At 48.5% G+C, this 13,247-nt stretch overlaps 6 non-coding genes and 2 pseudogenes across 6 annotated transcripts; 7 read left to right on the forward strand and 1 right to left on the reverse strand.

The window, feature by feature from the left end:
• Positions 1–50: 50 nt before the first annotated feature.
• Positions 51–213, forward strand: LOC135045279 (U1 spliceosomal RNA). The gene has a single exon (XR_010237786.1). It is a non-coding gene; the product is annotated as a U1 spliceosomal RNA (small nuclear RNA).
• A 674-nt stretch (positions 214–887) lies between these two features.
• Positions 888–1,051, forward strand: LOC135045053 (U1 spliceosomal RNA). The gene has a single exon (XR_010237587.1). It is a non-coding gene; the product is annotated as a U1 spliceosomal RNA (small nuclear RNA).
• Positions 1,052–1,203: 152 nt separating this feature from the next.
• LOC135044472 (U1 spliceosomal RNA) lies at positions 1,204–1,345 on the forward strand (annotated as a pseudogene).
• A 695-nt stretch (positions 1,346–2,040) lies between these two features.
• Positions 2,041–2,204, forward strand: LOC135045002 (U1 spliceosomal RNA). Its single transcript, XR_010237538.1, has one exon. It is a non-coding gene; the product is annotated as a U1 spliceosomal RNA (small nuclear RNA).
• Positions 2,205–2,356: 152 nt separating this feature from the next.
• LOC135045254 (U1 spliceosomal RNA) lies at positions 2,357–2,498 on the forward strand (annotated as a pseudogene).
• A 696-nt stretch (positions 2,499–3,194) lies between these two features.
• On the forward strand, positions 3,195–3,358 carry LOC135044834 (U1 spliceosomal RNA). The gene has a single exon (XR_010237372.1). It is a non-coding gene; the product is annotated as a U1 spliceosomal RNA (small nuclear RNA).
• A 152-nt stretch (positions 3,359–3,510) lies between these two features.
• LOC135045175 (U1 spliceosomal RNA) lies at positions 3,511–3,673 on the forward strand. Its single transcript, XR_010237703.1, has one exon. It is a non-coding gene; the product is annotated as a U1 spliceosomal RNA (small nuclear RNA).
• Positions 3,674–12,513: 8,840 nt separating this feature from the next.
• LOC135045070 (U1 spliceosomal RNA) lies at positions 12,514–12,676 on the reverse strand. The gene has a single exon (XR_010237604.1). It is a non-coding gene; the product is annotated as a U1 spliceosomal RNA (small nuclear RNA).
• Between the last annotated feature and the right edge of the window lie 571 nt (positions 12,677–13,247).

The raw sequence follows: 13,247 nt of genomic DNA on the forward strand, positions 1-13,247 counted from the left end.
TTGACAGGGGGGTACCCGAGCAGCGACCCTCCCCAGCTCTAGCCCAACTTCTACTTACCTGGCAGGTGAGATACTATGATCATGTAGGTGCTTCTCCCAGGGCAAGGCTCACCCATTGCACTCTGGGTGTGCTGCTCCTGCGTTTTCCCTAAATGTGGGAAACTTGACTGCATAATTTGTGTTTCCCCTGGTCGGCTCTCGTATAATTCAGATCTCTTTGTCTCAGGTCTCTCTTCAGCCTAGTTTGCTGTCTGGTTCCACTTCTCTTTTCTTGAGCCGCTCCCTTCTATGCCCTTGCGCACTATCCTGACTTCTCCTCCCGTCTGCTTACTTTGTGCCTTCCAATGCACAATGCAAACTACAGGTAGTGCAGCAGGGCCCACACCCTTTTACTTGCCTTACAGAGCAGCTCTGGAGCTGTTACAGTGCCCAGCTGCTGCAAGAAATCATCTTGAATGCTTCAGGGGATGGGGCATGGCCAACATGAGCCCCACACCAAAGGAGGGTGGGGGTGTTTAATGCGAAAAAGGGGTCATCCAAGCACCGCAAAAGGCCGCCATGCCCTGCACGCCCCTTTTCTCTTTTCATATGCAGATGAGGGTTGAAGCCAACTTTGACCCACTGCTTGGATGACATCACCATATGCAAATCCGTCTTCTGCAGAACTTCCCCCAGGAATGCTTGTACTAGTTGTTGCATTTGGTTTGTTGTTTGGGGGTGCTTCAGTATTAGGCAGCCTTCTGCCCTCCAATGTTCATCTGAAAATATGTGTTCTCCCTGCAGTTGTTGTCCCCAGATGAGAGTTCCCTTGTGCTGCCTCAGTTGAATCTCCTTTACTTGACAGAGATGTGCATGAGCAGCGGCCCTCCCCAGCCCTATTCCAAATCATACTTATTTTGCATAGGAAATACCATGGTCATGAAGATTGTTCTCCCAGGGTGAGGTTCATTCATTGCATTCTGGGTATGCTGACCTCTGTGATTTCCCCAAATGTGGGAAACTCGACTGCTTTATTTGTGGTAGTGGGGGACTGTGTTTGTGTTTTCCTCTGGTCAGCTCTGGTAAAAGTCAGATTTCTTTGTTTCAGATCTTCCTCTAGCCTTGTTCTTCTTTCGAGAGTTCCCTTGTGCTGCCTCAGTTGGATCTCCTTCACTTGACAGGGGGGTGCCCGAGCAGCGACCCTCCCCAGCTCTAGCCCAACTCCTACTTACCTGCCAGGTGAGATACTATGATCATGAAGGTGCTTCTCCCAGGGCAAGGCCCACCCATTGCACTCTGGGTGTGCTGCCCCTGCGATTTCCCGAAATGTGGGAAACTTGACTGCATAATTTGTGTTTCCCCTGGTCGGCTCTCGTATAATTTAGATCTCTTTGTCTCAGGTCTCTCTCCAGCCTAGTTTGCTGTCTGTTTCCACTTCTTTTTTCTTGAGCCCCTCCCATCTATACCCTTGTGCACTATCCTGACTTCTCCTCCCGTCTGCTTACTTTGTGCCTTCCAATGCACAATGCAAACTACAGGTAGTGCTGCAGGGCCCACACCCTTTTACTTGCCTTACAGAGCAGCTCTGGAGCTGTTACAGTGCCCAGCTGCTGCAAGAAATCAGCTTGAATGCTTCAGGGGCTGGGGCATAGCCAACATGAGCCCCACACCGAAGGAGGGTGGAGGTGTTTAATGCAAACTAGGGGTCAGACAAGCGCCGCAAAAGGCCACCATGCCCTGCACGCCCCTTTTCTGTTTTCATATGCAGACGAGGGTTGAAGCCAACTTTGACCCACTGCTTGGATGACATCACCATATGCAAATCCATCTGCGGCAGGCCTTCCCCCAGGAATGCTTGCACTAGTTGTTGCATTTGGTTTGTTGTTTGGGGGTGCTTCAGTATTAGGCAGCCTTCTGCCCTCCCATGTTCATCTGAAAATATATGTTCTCCCTGCAGTTGTTGTCCCCAGATGAGAGTTCCCTTGTGCTGCCTCATTTGAATCTCCTTTACTTGACAGAGATGTGCCTGAGCAGCGGCCCTCCCCAGCCCTATCCCAAATCATACTTATTTTGCATAGGAGATACCATGGTCATGAAGATTATTCTCCCAGGGTGAGGTTCATTCATTGCATTCTGGGTATGCTGACCCCTGTGATTTCCCCAAATGTGGGAAACTCGACTGCTTTATTTGTGGTAGTGGGGGACTGTGTTTGTGTTTTCCTCTGGTCAGCTCTGGTAAAAGTCAGATTTCTTTGTTTCAGATCTTCCTCTAGCCTTGTTCTTCTTTCAAGAGTTCCCTTGTGCTGCCTCAGTTGGATCTCCTTTACTTGACAGGGGGGTGCCCGAGCAGCGACCCTCCCCAGCTCTAGCCCAACTCCTACTTACCTGCCAGGTGAGATACTATGATCATGAAGGTGCTTCTCCCAGGGCAAGGCTCACCCATTGCACTCTGGGTGTGCTGCCCCTGCGATTTCCCCAAATGTGGGAAACTTGACTGCATAATTTGTGTTTCCCCTGGTCGGCTCTCATATAATTCAGATCTCTTTGTCTCAGGTCTCTCTCCAGCCTAGTTTGCTGTCTGTTTCCACTTCTTTTTTCTTGAGCCCCTCCCTTCTATACCCTTGTGCACTATCCTGACTTCTGCTCCCGTCTGCTTACTTTGTGCCTTCCAATGTACAATGCAAACTACAGGTAGTGCTGCAGGGCCCACACCCTTTTACTTGCCTTACAGAGCAGCTCTGGAGCTGTTACAGTGCCCAGCTGCTGCAAGAAATCAGCTTGAATGCTTCAGGGGATGGGGCATGGCCAACATGAGCCCCACACCAAAGGAGGGTGGAGGTGTTTAATGCGAACTAGGGGTCATCCAAGCACCGCAAAAGGCCGCCATGCCCTGCACGCCCCTTTTCTCTTTTCATATGCAGATGAGGGTTGAAGCCAACTTTGACCCACTGCTTGGATGACATCAAAGTATGCAAATCCGTCTTCTGCAGAACTTCCCCCAGGAATGCTTGCACTAGTTGTTGCATTTGGTTTGTTGTTTGGGGGTGCTTCAGTATTATGCAAGCCTTCTGCCCTCCCATGTTCATCTGAAAATATGTGTTCTCCCTGCAGTTGTTGTCCCCAGATGAGAGTTCCCTTGTGCTGCCTCAGTCGAATCTCCTTTACTTGACAGAGATGTGCATGAGCAGCGGCCCTCCCCAGCCCTATTCCAAATCATACTTATTTTGCATAGGAGATACCATGGTCATGAAGATTGTTCTCCCAGGGTGAGGTTCATTCATTGCATTTTGGGTATGCTGACCCCTGTGATTTCCCCAAATGTGGGAAACTTGACTGCATTATTTGTGGTAGTGGGGGACTGTGTTTGTGCTTTCCTCTGGTCAGCTCTGGTAAAAGTCAGATTTCTTTGTCTCAGATTTTCCTCTAGCCTTGTTCTTCTTTCGAGAGTTCCCTTGTGCTGCCTCAGTTGGATCTCCTTCACTTTACAGGGGGGTACCCGAGCAGCGACCCTCCCCAGCTCTAGCCCAACTCCTACTTACCTGCCAGGTGAGATACTATGATCATGAAGGTGCTTCTCCCAGGGCAAGGCTCACCCATTGCACTCTGGGTGTGCTGCCCCTGCGATTTCCCCAAATGTGGGAAACTTGACTGCATAATTTGTGTTTCCCCTGGTCGGCTCTCGTATAATTCAGATCTCTTTGTCTCAGGTCTCTCTCCAGCCTAGTTTGCTGTCTGTTTCCACTTCTCTTTTCTTGAGCCGCTCCCTTCTATGCCCTTGCGCACTATCCTGACTTATCCTCCTGTCTGCTTACTTTGTGCCTTCAAACGCACAATGCGAACTACAGGTAGTGCTGCAGGGCCCACACCCTTTTAGTTGCCTTACAGAGCAGCTCTGGAGCTGTTACAGTGCCCAGCTGCTGCAAGAAATCAGCTTGAATGCTTCAGGGGCTGGGGCAGAGCCAGCATGAGCCCCACACAAAAGGAGGGTGGGGGTGTTTAATGCGAACTAAGGGTCATCCAAGCACCGCAAAAGGCCGCCATGCCCTGCATGCCCCTTTTCTCTTTTCATATGCAGATGAGGGTTCCAGCCAACTTTGGCCCACTGCTTGGATGACATCACCGTATGCAAATCCGTCTTCTGCAGACCTTCCCCCAGGAATGCTTGTACTAGTTGTTGCATATGGTTTGATATTTGATGGTGCTTCAGTATTAGGCAGCCTTCCGCCCTCCCATGTTCATCTGAAAAGATGTGGTCTCCCTGCAGTTGTTGTCCCCAGACGAGAGTTCCCTTGTGCTTCCTCAGTTGAATCTCCTTAACTTGACGGGGGAGGGGCTGCCCGAGCAGCCACCCTCCCCAGCCCTATCCCAACTCATACTTATTTTGCAAATGAGATCTCTTGATCATGAAGATTGTTCTCACAGGGTGAGGTTCATCCATTATATTTTAAAATAGGAAGGTACAAATTACATATTTGAATTGCATCTATGTGTTGGATTCAAATGTGTCCCCCCCTTCCTTTCTCAATTGTGCCCGTCAGCAGCTATTCTAAGGTTGCTGCCAATGGGTGTGACACATTAATTTCTTCTGTGGGGTACACTGGACTCCACAAGGATTCACATTGGGGTGTAGAGTAGGATCTTGATCTGAGGCACCAACCGGCTCAAAGCTTTTGACTGTTCCCAAGAAGCTCAGTGCATTCTCCTCTATAACCCCGCTTCCATGAACAGGGAGCTCAGTTTGTAGTTGGTGCCTTCAGTAGCAGGCCACTTAACAGGGGCCTGCCTCAGGCAGCCTATTCTTAGCTATTAATTTTGACAAGAAAAGAAGAACTTGTTTTATGAGAATCTACAAGGGCTGCAGCAGGCTAGGTCTAATAGACATCTTTACTGCAGCTTCATCACTCCCAGCGGCGCTGTATACTCCCGTGCCCTGGTTGCTGGGTCACTGCAGCGGAGGCTCCGGTTTCTTCCTAAGGTCAGTCACACACACACCGCCCTTCCGGATCACGAGGCCGCTGATGAAGGGGAGCGTGGCCGTAGGGGGTGGACCGTGTGCGCACTGGCGTGGACACTGATTACTGGGCAGCCGCTCCACTAGCCACCAGGTACAGTTAAGGAGCACAGGTCTGGGGGTTTTTCTCCTATATTAAACCAATTTTGTACTGCCCGCAGCGCATTGTGATAGGTAATAGGGCCTGATTCAGGTTGGATTGCAATCACAATAAGCGATCCAACTGCAAAAATTGCTAAGAGCATACGCATGTGCCTGCATTTTCTGCGGCACCCCGCAGAGAATGCGATCGCCTCTGCCTGTCAATCGGGGCAGGGGGGGAGAGGGGGGTCAGCAACACTCCATTTCCAAGTCAGGGATGGAGCGGTGCGGGGGCAAGGCTTCAAAATGGGGTCTGCAATGGAGGAGACACAGGGGGCGTGGTCACAGCGGCTGTATGACATCACATTCAGCCGCTGTGATCACACAAATGGTGGCGGCTTCCTGCGCGCACATACAGTCTGCACCAGCAGGAGGCTACACCATTTTTTATGATCACGCTGAACTGCAGTGCGACTGCAATTACAGCATGGTCAAGAAGGGAGGCGTCATGCTGGGTGGCCATTAGAGATGAGCGGGTTCGGTTCCTCGGAATCCGAACCCGCCCGAACTTCACCCTTTTTTGCACGGGTCCGAGCAGACTCGGATCCTCCCGCCTTGCTCGGTTAACCCGAGCGCGCCCGAACGTCATCATCCCGCTGTCGGATTCTCACGAGACTCGGATTCTATATAAGGAGCCGCGCGTCGCCGCCATTTTCACACGTGCATTGAGATTGATAGGGAGAGGACGTGGCTGGCGTCCTCTCCGTTTAGATTAGAAGATAGAGACGAGTGACATTTGATTTACTACTAATTTGGGGAGCAGTTGAACTTGTCAGGAGTACTCAGTAGTGCAGAGTTTTGCTGATAGTGACCACCAGTTTTATTATTTATAATCCGTTCTCTGCCTGAAAAAAAACGATACACATACCATATATGTGCTCAGCCTCAGTGTGCTGCATGATATATCATCTATGTATATCTGACTGTGCTGAGTACTCACTGCTCACACAGCTTAATTGTGGGGGAGACTGGGGAGCAGTTATAGCAGGAGTACAGTGCACACTTTTGCTGCCAGTGTGACCACCAGTATATTGTCTGCCTGAAAAAGTTAAACACTCCTGTGGTGTTTTTTTTTTTTATTCTATAAACGCATTCTGCTGACAGTGTCCAGCAGGTCCGTCATACATTATATTATATAAATATTTACCTGCAGTAGTGTTATATTTTTTTTTCATCTCTATCATCTTTATCATCTCTATATTAGCAGACGCAGTACGGTAGTCCACGGCTGTGGCTATCTCTGTGTCGTCAGTGCTCGTCCATAATTGTATACCTACCTACCTGTGGTGGTTTTTTTTTTTCTATCTTCTTCATACTAGTAGTTTAGGAGTCTGCTGACAGTGTCCACCAGGTCCGTCATTATATTATATACCTACAGTAGTAATATATTTAGTATATTATCTATACTAGCAGACGCAGTACTGTAGTCCACGGCTGTACCTACCTCTGTGTCGTCACTCGTCCATAATTGTATACCTACCTGTGGTGGGTTTTTTTTTTCTATCTTCTTCATACTAGTAGTTTAGCAGTCTGCTGACAGTGTCCACCAGGTCCGTCATTATATTATATACCTACAGTAGTAATATATTTAGTATATTATCTATGCTAGCAGACGCAGTACGGTAGGCCACGGCTGTGGCTATCTCTGTGTCGTCAGTGCTCGTCCATAATTGTATACCTACCTACCTGTGGTGGGGTTTTTTTTCTATCTTCTTCATACTAGTAGTTTAGGAGTCTGCTGACAGTGTCCACCAGGTCCGTCATTATATTATATACCTACAGTAGTAATATATTTAGTATATTATCTATACTAGCAGACGCAGTACGGTAGTCCACGGCTGTACCTACCTCTGTGTCGTCACTCGTCCATAATTGTATACCTACCTGTGGTGAAGTTTTTTTTCTATCTTCTTCATACTAGTAGTTTAGCAGTCTGCTGACAGTGTCCACCAGGTCCGTCATTATATAATATATACCTACAGTAGTTATATATATATTTTTTTTATATCATTAATTATCATCTCTATACTAGCAGACGCAGTACGGTAGTCCACGGCTGTAGCTACCTCTGTGTCGTCAGTCACTCGTCATCCATAAGTATACTAGTATCCATCCATCTCCATTGTTTACCTGAGGTGCCTTTTAGTTGTGCCTATTAAAATATGGAGAACAAAAATGTTGAGGTTCCAAAAATAGGGAAAGATCAAGATCCACTTCCACCTCGTGCTGAAGCTGCTGCCACTAGTCATGGCCGAGACGATGAAATTCCATCAAAGTCGTCTGCCGAGGCCGATGCCCAATGTCATAGTACAGAGCATGTAAAATTCAAAACACAAAAGATCAGTAAAAAAAGGACTCAAAAATCTAAATAAAAGTCGTCGGAGGAGAAGCGTAAACTTGCCAATATGCCATTTACCACACGGAGTGGCAAGGAACGGCTGAGGCCCTGGCCTATGTTCATGGCTAGTGGTTCAGCTTCACATGAGGATGGAAGCACTCAGCCTCTCGCTAGAAAAATGAAAAGACTTAAGCTGGCAAAAGCACAGCAAAGAACTGTGCGTTCTTCAAAATCACAAATCCACAAGGAGAGTCCAATTGTGTCAGTTGCGATGCCTGACCTTCCCAACACTGGACGTGAAGAGCATGCACCTTCCACCATTTGCACACCCCCTGCAAGTGCTGGAAGGAGCACCCGCAGTCCAGTTCCTGATAGTCAGATTGAAGATGTCAGTGTTGAAGTACACCAGGATGAGGAGGATATGGGTGTTGCTGGCGCTGGGGAGGTGAGGTGGTTTGTTTAAGTCAGGCACCCGGGGAGACACCTGTTGTCCGTGGGAGGAATATGGCCATTGACATGCCTGGTGAAAATACCAAAAAAAATGCTCTTCGGTGTGGAAGTATTTCAACAGAAATGCGAACAACAGGTGTCAAGCCGTGTGTTGCCTTTGTCAAGCTGTAATTAGTAGGGGTAAGGACGTTAACCACCTCGGAACATCCTCCCTTATACGTCACCTGCAGCGCATTCATCATAAGTCAGTGACAAGTTCAAAAACTTTAGGCGACAGCGGAAGCAGTCCACTGACCAGTAAATCCCTTCCTCTTGTAACCAAGCTCACGCAAACCACCCCACCAACTCCCTCAGTGTCAATTTCCTCCTTCCCCAGGAATGCCAATAGTCCTGCAGGCCATGTCACTGGCAATTCTGATGAGTTCTCTCCTGCCTGGGATTCCTCCGATGCATCCTTGAGTGTAACGCCTACTGCTGCTGGCGCTGCTGTTGTTGCTGCTGGGAGTCGATGGTCATCCCAGAGGGGAAGTCGTAAGACCACTTTTACTACTTCCACCAAGCGATTGACTGTCCAACAGTCCTTTGCAAGGAAGATGAAATATCACAGCAGTCATCCTGCTGCAAAGCGGATAACTGAGGCCTTGGCATCCTGGGCGGTGAGAAACGTGGTTCCGGTATCCATCATTACTTCAGAGCCAACTATAGACTTGATTGAGGTACTGTGTCCCCGGTACCAAATACCATCTAGGTTCCATTTCTCTAGGCAGGCGATACCGAAAATGTACACAGACCTCAGAAAAAGACTCACCAGTGTCCTAAAAAATGCAGTTGTACCCAATGTCCACTTAACCACGGACATGTGGACAAGTGGGGCAGGGCAGACTCAGGACTATATGACTGTGACAGCCCACTGGGTAGATGTATTGACTCCCGCCGCAAGAACAGCAGCGGCGGCACCAGTAGCAGCATCTCGCAAACGCCAACTCTTTCCTAGGCAGGCTACGCTTTGTATCACCGCTTTCCAGAATACGCACACAGCTGAAAACCTCTTACGGCAACTGAGGAAGATCATCGCAGAATGGCTTACCCCAATTGGACTCTCCTGTGGATTTGTGGCATCGGACAGCGCCAGCAATATTGTGCGTGCATTATATCTGGGCAAATTCCAGCACGTCCCATGTTTTGCACATACCTTGAATTTGGTGGTGCAGAATTATTTAAAAAACGACAGGGGTGTGCAAGAGATGCTGTCGGTGGCCAGAAGAATTGCGGGACACTTTCGGCGTACAGGCACCACGTACAGAAGACTGGAGCAACACCAAAAACGCCTGAACCTGCCCTGCCATCATCTGAAGCAAGAAGTGGTAACGAGGTGGAATTCAACCCTCTATATGCTTCAGAGGATGGAGGAGCAGCAAAAGGCCATTCAAGCCTATACATCTAACCACGATATAGGAGGTGGAATGCACCTGTCTCAAGCGCAGTGGAGAATGATTTCAACGTTGTGCAAGGTTCTGCAACCTTTTGAACTTGCCACACGTGAAGTCAGTTCAGACACTGCCAGCCTGAGTCAGGTCATTCCCGTCATCAGGCTTTTGCAGAAGAAGCTGGAGACATTGAAGGAGGAGCTAAGACAGAGCGATTCCGCTAGGCATGTGGGACTTGTGGATGGAGCCCTTCATTCGCTTAACCAGGATTCACGGGTGGTCAATCTGTTGAAATCAGAGCACTACATTTTGGCCACCGTGCTCGATCCTAGATTTAAAACCTACGTTGTATCTCTCTTTCCGGCAGACACAAGTCTGCAGGGGTTCAAAGACCTGCTGGTGAGAAAATTATCAAGTCAAGTGGAACTTGATCGGTCAACAGCTCCTCCTTCACATTCTCCCGCAATTGGGGGTGCGAGGAAAAGGCTCAGAATTCCGAGTCCACCCGCTGGCGGTGATGCAGGGCAGTCTGGAGCGACTGCTGATGCTGACATCTGGTCCGGACTGAAGGACCTGCCAACGATTACGGACATGACGTCTACTGTCACTGCATATGATTCTCTCACCATTGAAAGAATGGTGGAGGATTATATGAGTGACCGCATCCAAGTAGGCACGTCAGACAGTCCGTACGTATACTGGCAGGAAAAAGAGGCAATTTGGAGGCCCTTGCACAAACTGGCTTTATTCTACCTAAGTTGCCCTCCCACAAGTAGTACTCCGAAAGAGTGTTTAGTGCCGCCGCTCACCTTGTCAGCAATCGGCGTACGAGGTTACTTCCAGAAAATGTGGAGAAGATGATGTTCATTAAAATGAATTATAATCAATTGCTCCGTGGAGACATTGACCAGCAGCAATTGCCTCCACAAAGTACACAGGGAGCTGAGATGGTAGATTCCAGTGGGGACGAATTGATAATCTGTGAGGAGGGGGATGTACACGGTGATGAATCGGAGGATGATGATGAGGTGGACATCTTGCCTCTGTAGAGCCAGTTTGTGCAAGGAGAGATTAATTGCTTCTTTTTTGGTGGGGGTCCAAACCAACCCGTCATTTCAGTCACAGTCGTGTGGCAGACCCTGTCACTGAAATGATGGGTTGGTTAAAGTGTGCATGTCCTGTTTATACAACATAAGGGTGGGTGGGAGGGCCCAAGGACAATTCCATCTTGCACCTCTTTTTTCTTTCATTTTTCTTTGCGTCATGTGCTGTTTGGGGAGTGTTTTTTGGAAGGGCCATCCTGCGTGACACTGCAGTGCCACTCCTAGATGGGCCAGGTGTTTGTGTCGGCCACTTGGGTCGCTGAGCTTAGTCACACAGCTACCTCATTGCGCCTCTTTTTTTCTTTGCGTCATGTGCTGTTTGGGGAGTGTTTTTTGGAAGGGCCATCCTGCGTGACACTGCAGTGACACTCCTAGATGGGCCAGGTGTTTGTGTCGGCCACTTGGGTCGCTGAGCTTAGTCACACAGCTACCTCATTGCGCCTCTTTTTTTCTTTGCGTCATGTGCTGTTTGGGGAGTGTTTTTTGGAAGGGCCATCCTGCGTGACACTGCAGTGCCACTCCTAGATGGGCCAGGTGTTTGTGTCGGCCACTTGGGTCGCTGAGCTTAGTCACACAGCTACCTCATTGCGCCTCTTTTTTTCTTTGCGTCATGTGCTGTTTGGGGAGTGTTTTTGGAAGGGCCATCCTGCGTGACACTGCAGTGCCACTCCTAGATGGGCCAGGTGTTTGTGTCGGCCACTTGGGTCGCTGAGCTTAGTCACACAGCTACCTCATTGCGCCTCTTTTTTTCTTTGCGTCATGTGCTGTTTGGGGAGTGTTTTTTGGAAGGGCCATCCTGCGTGACACTGCAGTGCCACTCCTAGATGGGCCAGGTGTTTGTGTCGGCCACTTGGGTCGCTGAGCTTAGTCACACAGCTACCTCATTGCGCCTCTTTTTTTCTTTGCGTCATGTGCTGTTTGGGGAGTGTTTTTTGGAAGGGCTATCCTGCGTGACACTGCAGTGCCACTCCTAGATGGGCCAGGTGTTTGTGTCGGCCACTTGGGTCGCTGAGCTTAGTCATCCAGCGACCTCGGTGCAAATTTTAGGACTAAAAATAATATTGTGAGGTGTAAGGTGTTAAGAATAGACTGAAAATGAGTGGAAATTATGGTTATTGAGGTTAATAATACTTTGGGATCAAAATGACTCCCAAATTCTATGAACAAGGGAAAATGTCATCATCCCGCTGTCGGATTCTCGCGAGATTCGGATTCCATATAAAGAGCTGCGCGTTGCCGCCATTTTTACTCGTACATTGAAGAGAGAGCGGAGAGGACGTGGCTATGTTCTCTCAGTGGAAATCTCAATATCAGTGCTCAGTATCAGTGGATACTTATTGCTGCTCAGTAATACTAGTAGTGTGTCTCTCCTGCTCAGTGTCAGTTCTCAGTAGTATCCTCATCAGTGCTCAGTATCACTGCTCATTGTCTTGTGCTGCATTGTTGTGCTCAGCATACTACAGTACATTACTAATAGTCCAGTGCTGCATCTTGCTGCTCAGTGTCAGTTCTAGTATCCTCATCAGTGCTCACTATCACTGCTCATTGCATTGTGGTGTTCTGTATACTACAGTAACATAGTAATATAGTAACATATAGTAACATAGTTTTTGAGGTTGAATAGAGGCAAATTGCCCATCGTGTTCAACCTGTTTTAAGTTGTGATGATTCTACATACTTGCTTAATAATGTATTATGACTAGTTAGCTACTACAACTCATGTTACCCCCGGATTAACCATGTTGATATTTTAAGTATTATAAACTTGGATAGCTTTTTCATTCAGAAATGTATCCATTCCTTTTTTAAATCCAATTACAGAGTCCGCCATTACCCCCTTCCCTGGCAGGGAATTCCACATCCTGATTGCCCTAACAGTGAAGATCATAGTATCTCACCTGGCAGGTAAGTAGGAGTTGGGCCAGAGCTGTGGAGGATTGCTGCTCGGGCACCCCCTGTGAAGTGAAGGAGATCCAACTGAGGCAGCACAAGGGAACTCTCAAAAGAAGAACAAGGCTAGAGGAAGATCTGAGACAAAGAAATCTGACTTTTACCAGAGCTGACCAGAGGAAAGCACAAACACAGTCCCCCACTACAACAAATAATGCAGTCGAGTTTCCCACATTTTGGAAATCACAGGGGTCAGCATACCCAGAATGCAATGAATGAACCTCACCCTGGGAGAACAATCTTCATGACCATGGTATCGCCTATGCAAAATAAGTATGATTTGGGATAGGGCTGGGGAGGGCCGCTGCTCAGGCACATCTCTGTCAAGTATAGGAGATTCAACTGAGGCAGCACAAGGGAACTCTCATCTGGGGACAACAACTGCAGGGAGAACACATATTTTCAGATGAACATGGGAGGGCAGAAGGCTGCCTAATACTGAAGCACCCCCAAACAACAAACCAAATGCAACAACTAGTACAAGCATTCCTGGGGGAAGTTCTGCAGAAGACGGATTTGCATATGGTGATGTCATCCAAGCAGTGGGCCAAAGTTGGCTGGAACCCTCATCTGCATATGAAAAGAGAAAAGGGGCGTGCAGGGCATGGCGGCCTTTTGCGGCGCTTGGATGACCCCTAGTTCGCATTAAACACCTCCACCCTCCTTTGGTGTGGGGCTCATGTTGACAATGCCCCAGCCTCTGAAGCATTCAAGCTTATTTCTTACAGCAGCTTGGCACTGTAACAGCTCCAGAGCTGCTCTGTAAGGCAAGTAAAAGGGTGTGGGCCCTGCAGCACTACCTGTAGTTTGCATTGTGCATTGGAAGGCACAAAGTAAGCAGACAGGAG

The sequence above is a fragment of the Pseudophryne corroboree genome, unplaced genomic scaffold, assembly GCF_028390025.1.
Source record: "Pseudophryne corroboree isolate aPseCor3 unplaced genomic scaffold, aPseCor3.hap2 scaffold_90, whole genome shotgun sequence".
Lineage (NCBI taxonomy): Eukaryota > Metazoa > Chordata > Amphibia > Anura > Myobatrachidae > Pseudophryne > Pseudophryne corroboree.